Raw genomic sequence first — 6,385 nt, 5'->3', positions numbered from 1 at the left:
ACAATCTCTTGAGTTTTCCCTGTCCCATATTACCTCTAAAATCAAATCCACTATATCTTTTCATTCTAAGGTATCCATAAGTAAGGAGAAAAACCAAAATATATTTTTTTAAATGTGGAGATGATATAAAAATAACAAGATTCTTATAGCCATAGAACTGGTCTTTACTTCCTCTTTTCCTTTGCTCTAAATGTTTAATACTCTACTTTTATCCTGCTAAAATGGGTATGGGTTAGTACATTATTTTTCTCCCTCAGCTACCCTGACCCCTGGAACTCTTCCAAGTTTGGGAAGACTCTGTGAATACTGCAGTCCATTAGATTGTTCTGTTTGCTAGAAGATGCAATGTAAGAAACAGAGTAGTTGGCATCTAGTTTCATATGACAGACCTACATCTTTGAAAACCTGATGACTGCCCTATCTATGAATAATAGTAGTGTTTGACACATTTCATTACACAACTAAAAGTCTTCGTAAATTTTATTTTACTGTCAGCTTCCGTGCCTTTGGCTCTAAAGTTTTGTGTCTCATTTCTCTCTTGTTCCTTCTCTTTATACTTATTGAGTACTGATAAATAATTTACATGGTTTAGAAATTCTTAGAGAGTTTTAGATTGTGGAACAGTTACCAAGTCCAACCATTTCATCCTGTGGAAGGAAAGAGGTCTGTAAATGATCACTCAGGGAAACTGCATGAATTTGAAATAATTATCACCAGCAGAGAGAGACAGACTTTAAGTATTTTTTAAACCAGTCTGCTAGAAGGAAGTAAATGTTCTAGAAGAATAAAACCTAGTTATTTCTTCCCAAAGACTATTGACTCACTCTCTTTGATATGACCTAAATTCCAAGATCTCATACCTGATCAATATCCCTGAAAACTTCTAACCAGACCAAGGATACCTCAATCAATCTCAAATCTTAAAGAAGAAAAGCACAATGTGCACATACCCACATAGCCAAGGGAGTGTTAAGAAACTATGAAACAATAAGCATCCATGTGCATTGTAAACAAATATGTAGTCACCCAAGACAATTTACCAAATAGTGACTAAATGCATGCTATGTGCAAGCACTTTTCTAGATATCACTGGGTGTGTGTGCATGCATGTGTGTGTGTTGGAGAGGCACTATGCAATTCCAAATACATTTTCTGCTCTCTAGAAATATATCATCTATTTATTTTATGTATTTTTAATTAACTGATCTTGTGGGTCTCCATAATAAAATAATTTGCCAGATTGGACACAAATGACAGTTTATAATGAGCCTTGGAACTTGTGTAGAAAATGCCAATAAGAAAAAAACATGGACAGCTAGAACCAAGCATTATTCACATCACACTCATATATGCAAAGAACAGGTAGCTGTTTTATTTCTCTACAACTTGTCTATTCTTTCTCATGCGTCCTTGACTGATGGGTAGCTGGGGTGAGGAGGAACTAAATTTTGGTTTAGTCCAGTAATTCAGTGCTAATCTAAGGCAATAATTTAAGAAACATATTTAAATAACACAACTTCTGCATGGGGCACTTAGGCCAGTTGTTTTCGTTCAAAGTTCTGCCTTGTTCACTGTCCTTTCCAAAATTGCACCTGAGTATGGGGGAAAGGTGTGGCTTATGTGACCTCATGGCAGTAGAATTTCCTCCTCTCATCTTCTAAAAGTCCTACAGTATCCTCTGTATTGTTTTTGATATTTTTAACCAAGGGTTGGGCCTGATTCTTTTTTTTTTTTTTTTAATTTATTCAATTGTCATTAGAACACTTAACATGAGATCTACCCTATTAACAAATTTTTAAGTGTACAATATATTATTGCTAACTATAAAAACAATGTTGTACATCAGATCTCTAGGGCTTCTTGCTTGAAACTTTGTGCCCTTTGATTAGTAATTAATTCCCCATTTCTCCCTCCCCCCAGCCCTTGGCAACCATTTGATTCTGTTTACTAGACTGGTTTACTCTGAGTTATGTCAAAGACAGGCAAGTGGGCCCATGATAAATAGGCACTTTCTACTGGAATACATGAACTGGTCCCTTTGCCTTTGGGTCTCAAGGTCCTTCTCAACACAGTCTCTTTATTCTTACACCAGGTCTCTTCCAGTCCATTTCTGCCAGTACTTTTGACTCTCTTTGGTATTATTTGCATGTCACACGTAGGCCATGGGGATTCCTGAGCATTGTCTCAATAAAGCTGTTGCAGCTCTCTGCCCCCACCTCTGTCTAGCTCATGTGGGGCTGTCCCAGGGAGTCCAGCTTACTCCTAGCATTCCTTAAAAGTGAAATATAAACAAAGGCCAATCAGAATGGAGATATAATGTAAACAATAAGTGTGTTCGTAACTGTGGGAAACTCGGTCACTAGCCCCAGTGTTTTCAAACTTCCTTGTGATTGTTTGTAAGCAACCTCCCATTAGTTGGCTTGAAAGGCATAGAGTGGAGGATTAGGAAGAGGATGCTGCTCTATGACCCATATGCTTTATTAGTGTCTCTCTTCTACAAGCCATCTGGTGGAAGGGGAGTAGGCTACTTACTTATTCTATCTCTAAGTAACCCTTCAACAACATGCTGGCACCTAAAATAAATTAAAAAACAGAATTTGATTGTCAAAGATGAGAAACGAGTTTCTTATTTTAGGGGGCTTCTGTTCAATGAGTGGTACTCATTAAATAGACATTTTCCAAAGAAGATATGCAGATGGCCAAACACACATGCAAATATGTTCATTATTAATCGTCATTCATCATTAATCACCAGAGAAATGCAAATTAAAACCACAATGATGTATCATCTCACACCTGTCAGAATGGTTATCATCAAAAAGAACACAAATAACAAATGTTGGCTAGAATGTAGAGAAAAGGGAACACTTATACAATGTTGGTGGGATTGTAAATTGGTGGAGCTACTGTGGAAAACAGTATGACAGTTTCTCAAAAAATAAGAATACAGATACCATATGACCCAGCAATTCCATCCTGGTGTACATTCAAAATAAAAACAAGAACATAAATTTGAAAAGATACATGCACCCCAATGTTCATAGCAACATTGTTTAGAATTGCCAAGATATGGGAGCAACCTAAGTGTCTGTCAACAGATGAATGGATAATGAAGATATGGCATACGTATACAATGCATTACTATTTAGCCATAAAAAAGAATGAAATTTTGCCATTTGTTACAATATGGATAGATTTGGAGGGTATTATGCTAACTGAAATAAGTCAGAGAAAGACAGATACTGTATAATATCACCTATATGTGAAATCTAAAAAAAACAAACTAGTGAATGTAACAAAAAGAAATGGACTGACAGGTACAGAGTACAAACTAGTAGTTACCAGTAGGGAGAGGGAAGGGGGAGGGGCTAGTTGAAAGTGGAGGATTAACAGGTACCACTACTATACATAAAACAAATAAGCTATAAGGATATATTATATAACACAGGTAGTATAGGCAATATTTTATAATAACTATAAATGGAGTATAAACTTTAAAAATTGTAAATCACTATGTTGTACACCTGTAACTTTATATAATATTGTAAAAAATATGAAAACCCCATCTCAATAAAGATGGTACATATTTTTTTGAAAAGGGTAAAAAGCCATGGATCAAGAAAAATTTCAAGATAGGAGAATATACCTAAACATATTTTAAAACATAGTGATCCCTCTTACACATGCACCAACTAAGACTAAGCCTCTTGAACTATATTTATATAAATTAAAGTTGTAGTTCTTCTAGTTTGGTTGTTCACATGATACTAGGGAATGTTCTAACATCTACCTGGCCTAAATCGTCTACTGTAAGGTTGCATTTGAACCCTTCCACTTGGCCTAAGGTTTCCCAATTAGAGTTACTATTTGGGTTTAGATGGCAAAAGTGAAGTTGTTCTTTCAAGCCATCCATATACTATTAAATACAAATATTAGAAAGTATAAAATTTAGTCTTCTATTAAAATGTCAAGAGCATAAATATATTTGTCATATAATCTTGTTGCCAATTGTAAAAGCAGAGCAGAAGGGACTGTGGTGGAAAGGACAAAGAATATGTGAATTTTTATCAGTAAAAAAAAGAGTACCTAGACCATTCATCATTTTCAGGTCTAAGTAGCCTACTGGGAACTCTGGACATACAGGATAGAACAAAGGAATCAGAGTCCCCAAGGTAAAGGGATTATTAAGAGGAGTAAAGGGATGCTGGCCACAAAAGCAGGGTAGGAGGTAAGAATGCAACACAAAACTCACACCGACAGACTATCATCTACTTCATTCACCTTTTTTGCTTCAGTCCAGCTCTGTCTCTAACACACACACACACATGAACACACACATATATATATCGGTATAACTGTCACTCTTCAAACTATTGGTGTGAAAAATTAAATATTATAAAAAAGAAATCACATCAGTGCTCACTTCAGCAGCACATATAGTAAAATTGGAACAATACAGAGAAGATTAGCATGGGCCTTGCACAAGAATGACACGGGAATTTGTGAAGCATTCCACATATTTAGGCCAGAAGGGAGTGGCACAATATATTTAAAGTCATGAAAGGGAAAAACCTACAACCAAGAATATCCAACAAGGCTCTCATCCATATTGCATGGAGAAATCAAAAGCGTTGTAGACAAGCAAAAGCTGAAAGAATTCAGCACCACCAAACCAGCTTTACAACAAATGCTAAAGGAACTTCTTTAGGTAGAAAAGAAAAGGCCACATCTAGAAATAAGAAAATTACAAAATGGAAAATCTCAATGGTAAAGGCAAACCTACAGTAAAGGTAAGAAATCATCCACACACAAACTAGTAGGGAAGTTAAAAGACAAAAGTAGTAAAATTATCTTTATACACAATAAGCACTTAAGGGGTATGCAAAATAATTACATGTGAAATATGATATCAAAACCAGGAATCATGACAGGAGGAGAGGACAAGTGCGGGAGATTTAAAATGCTTTTGAAATTAAGAGATCAGCAAACTAAAGCATTCATGTATATATATAGACTACTATACCAAAGCATCACAGTAACTGAAAACCAAAAATCTATAATAGATATAAAGACATAAAGATAGTCATCAAACCACAAGAGAAGAGAAAAAAGAAGAAACAGAAAAAAAGACTGACAAAAACAAATCCAAAACAATTAACGAAGTGTAAATAAGAATACACATATTGATAATTACTTTAAATAGAAACAAATTAAATGCTCCAACTAAAAGACAAAGACTTCCTGAATGGGTACAAAAACAAGACCAGTATATATGCTGTCTACAAGAGACACACTTCAGATCTAAAGACAAATACAGACTGAAAGTGAGGGGATGGAAAAAAGTATTCCATGCAAATGGAGATCAAAAGAAAGCTGGACTAGCAGTATTTATATAAAAAAATATAAACTTTAAAATAAAGACTTTTATAAGACACAAAGAATGACACTTCATAATGATCAAGGGATCAATCCAAGAAGAAGATATAATAATTGTAAATATACATGCACTCAACATAGAAGCACTTCAGTATATAAGGCAAATATTAACAAACGTAAAAGGAGAAATCGACAGTAACACAAAAAATTGATAAACCTTTAGCCAGATTCACCAAGAAAGGGTCCAAATCAATAAAATCAAAACTGTAAAAGAAGTTACAGCTGACACCACAGAAATAAAAAAGATCATAAGAGACTATAATTAGCAATTATACACCAATAAAATGGACAACCTAGTACCAGTACTGAATTGAATCAAAAATAGTAATATAAAACTCCCAAAAACAAAAGTCCAAGACCAGATGACTTCACAAGTGAATTCTACCAAATATTTAGAAAAGAGTTAACATCTATCCATCTGAAACTATTCTAAAATATTGCAGAGAAAGGAACACTTCTGAACTCATTCTATGAGGACACCATCACCCTGATAATAAACCAGACAAAGATGTCACAGAAAAAGAAAACTACAGGCCAATATCACTGATGAATATAGATGCAAAAATCCTCAACAAAATACTAACAAACCAACTCCAAAAACACATTAAAGGGATCATACACCATGATCAAGTGGAATTTATGCCACAGATGCAAAAATTTTCAATATCCGCAAATCAATCAGTGTGATACACCACATTAACAAATTGAAGAATAAAAACCATATGATGATTTCAATAGATGCACAAAAATGTTTTGACAAAATTCAACACCGATTTATGATAAAAACTGTCCAGAAAGTAGGCACAGATGGAACATACCTCAACATAATAAAGGCTATATATGACAAACCCATAGCTAACATCATACTCAGTGGTAAAAGCTGAAAACCTCACCTCTAAGATCAGGAAGAAGACAAGGAAACCCGTCTGGCCACTTTTATTCAACACAG

General features: G+C 34.8%; 1 non-coding gene across 1 annotated transcript; it reads left to right on the top strand.

Annotated features, from left to right (window-relative positions):
- The first annotated feature begins 4,415 nt into the window (after positions 1–4,415).
- Positions 4,416–4,522, top strand: LOC132348293 (U6 spliceosomal RNA). Its single transcript, XR_009497420.1, has one exon. It is a non-coding gene; the product is annotated as a U6 spliceosomal RNA (small nuclear RNA).
- Positions 4,523–6,385: the final 1,863 nt, after the last annotated feature.

This window comes from Balaenoptera ricei, chromosome 14, assembly GCF_028023285.1.
Source record: "Balaenoptera ricei isolate mBalRic1 chromosome 14, mBalRic1.hap2, whole genome shotgun sequence".
Taxonomy (NCBI): Eukaryota; Metazoa; Chordata; class Mammalia; order Artiodactyla; family Balaenopteridae; genus Balaenoptera; species Balaenoptera ricei.
This window is presented reverse-complemented; position numbering and strand designations above follow the sequence as displayed.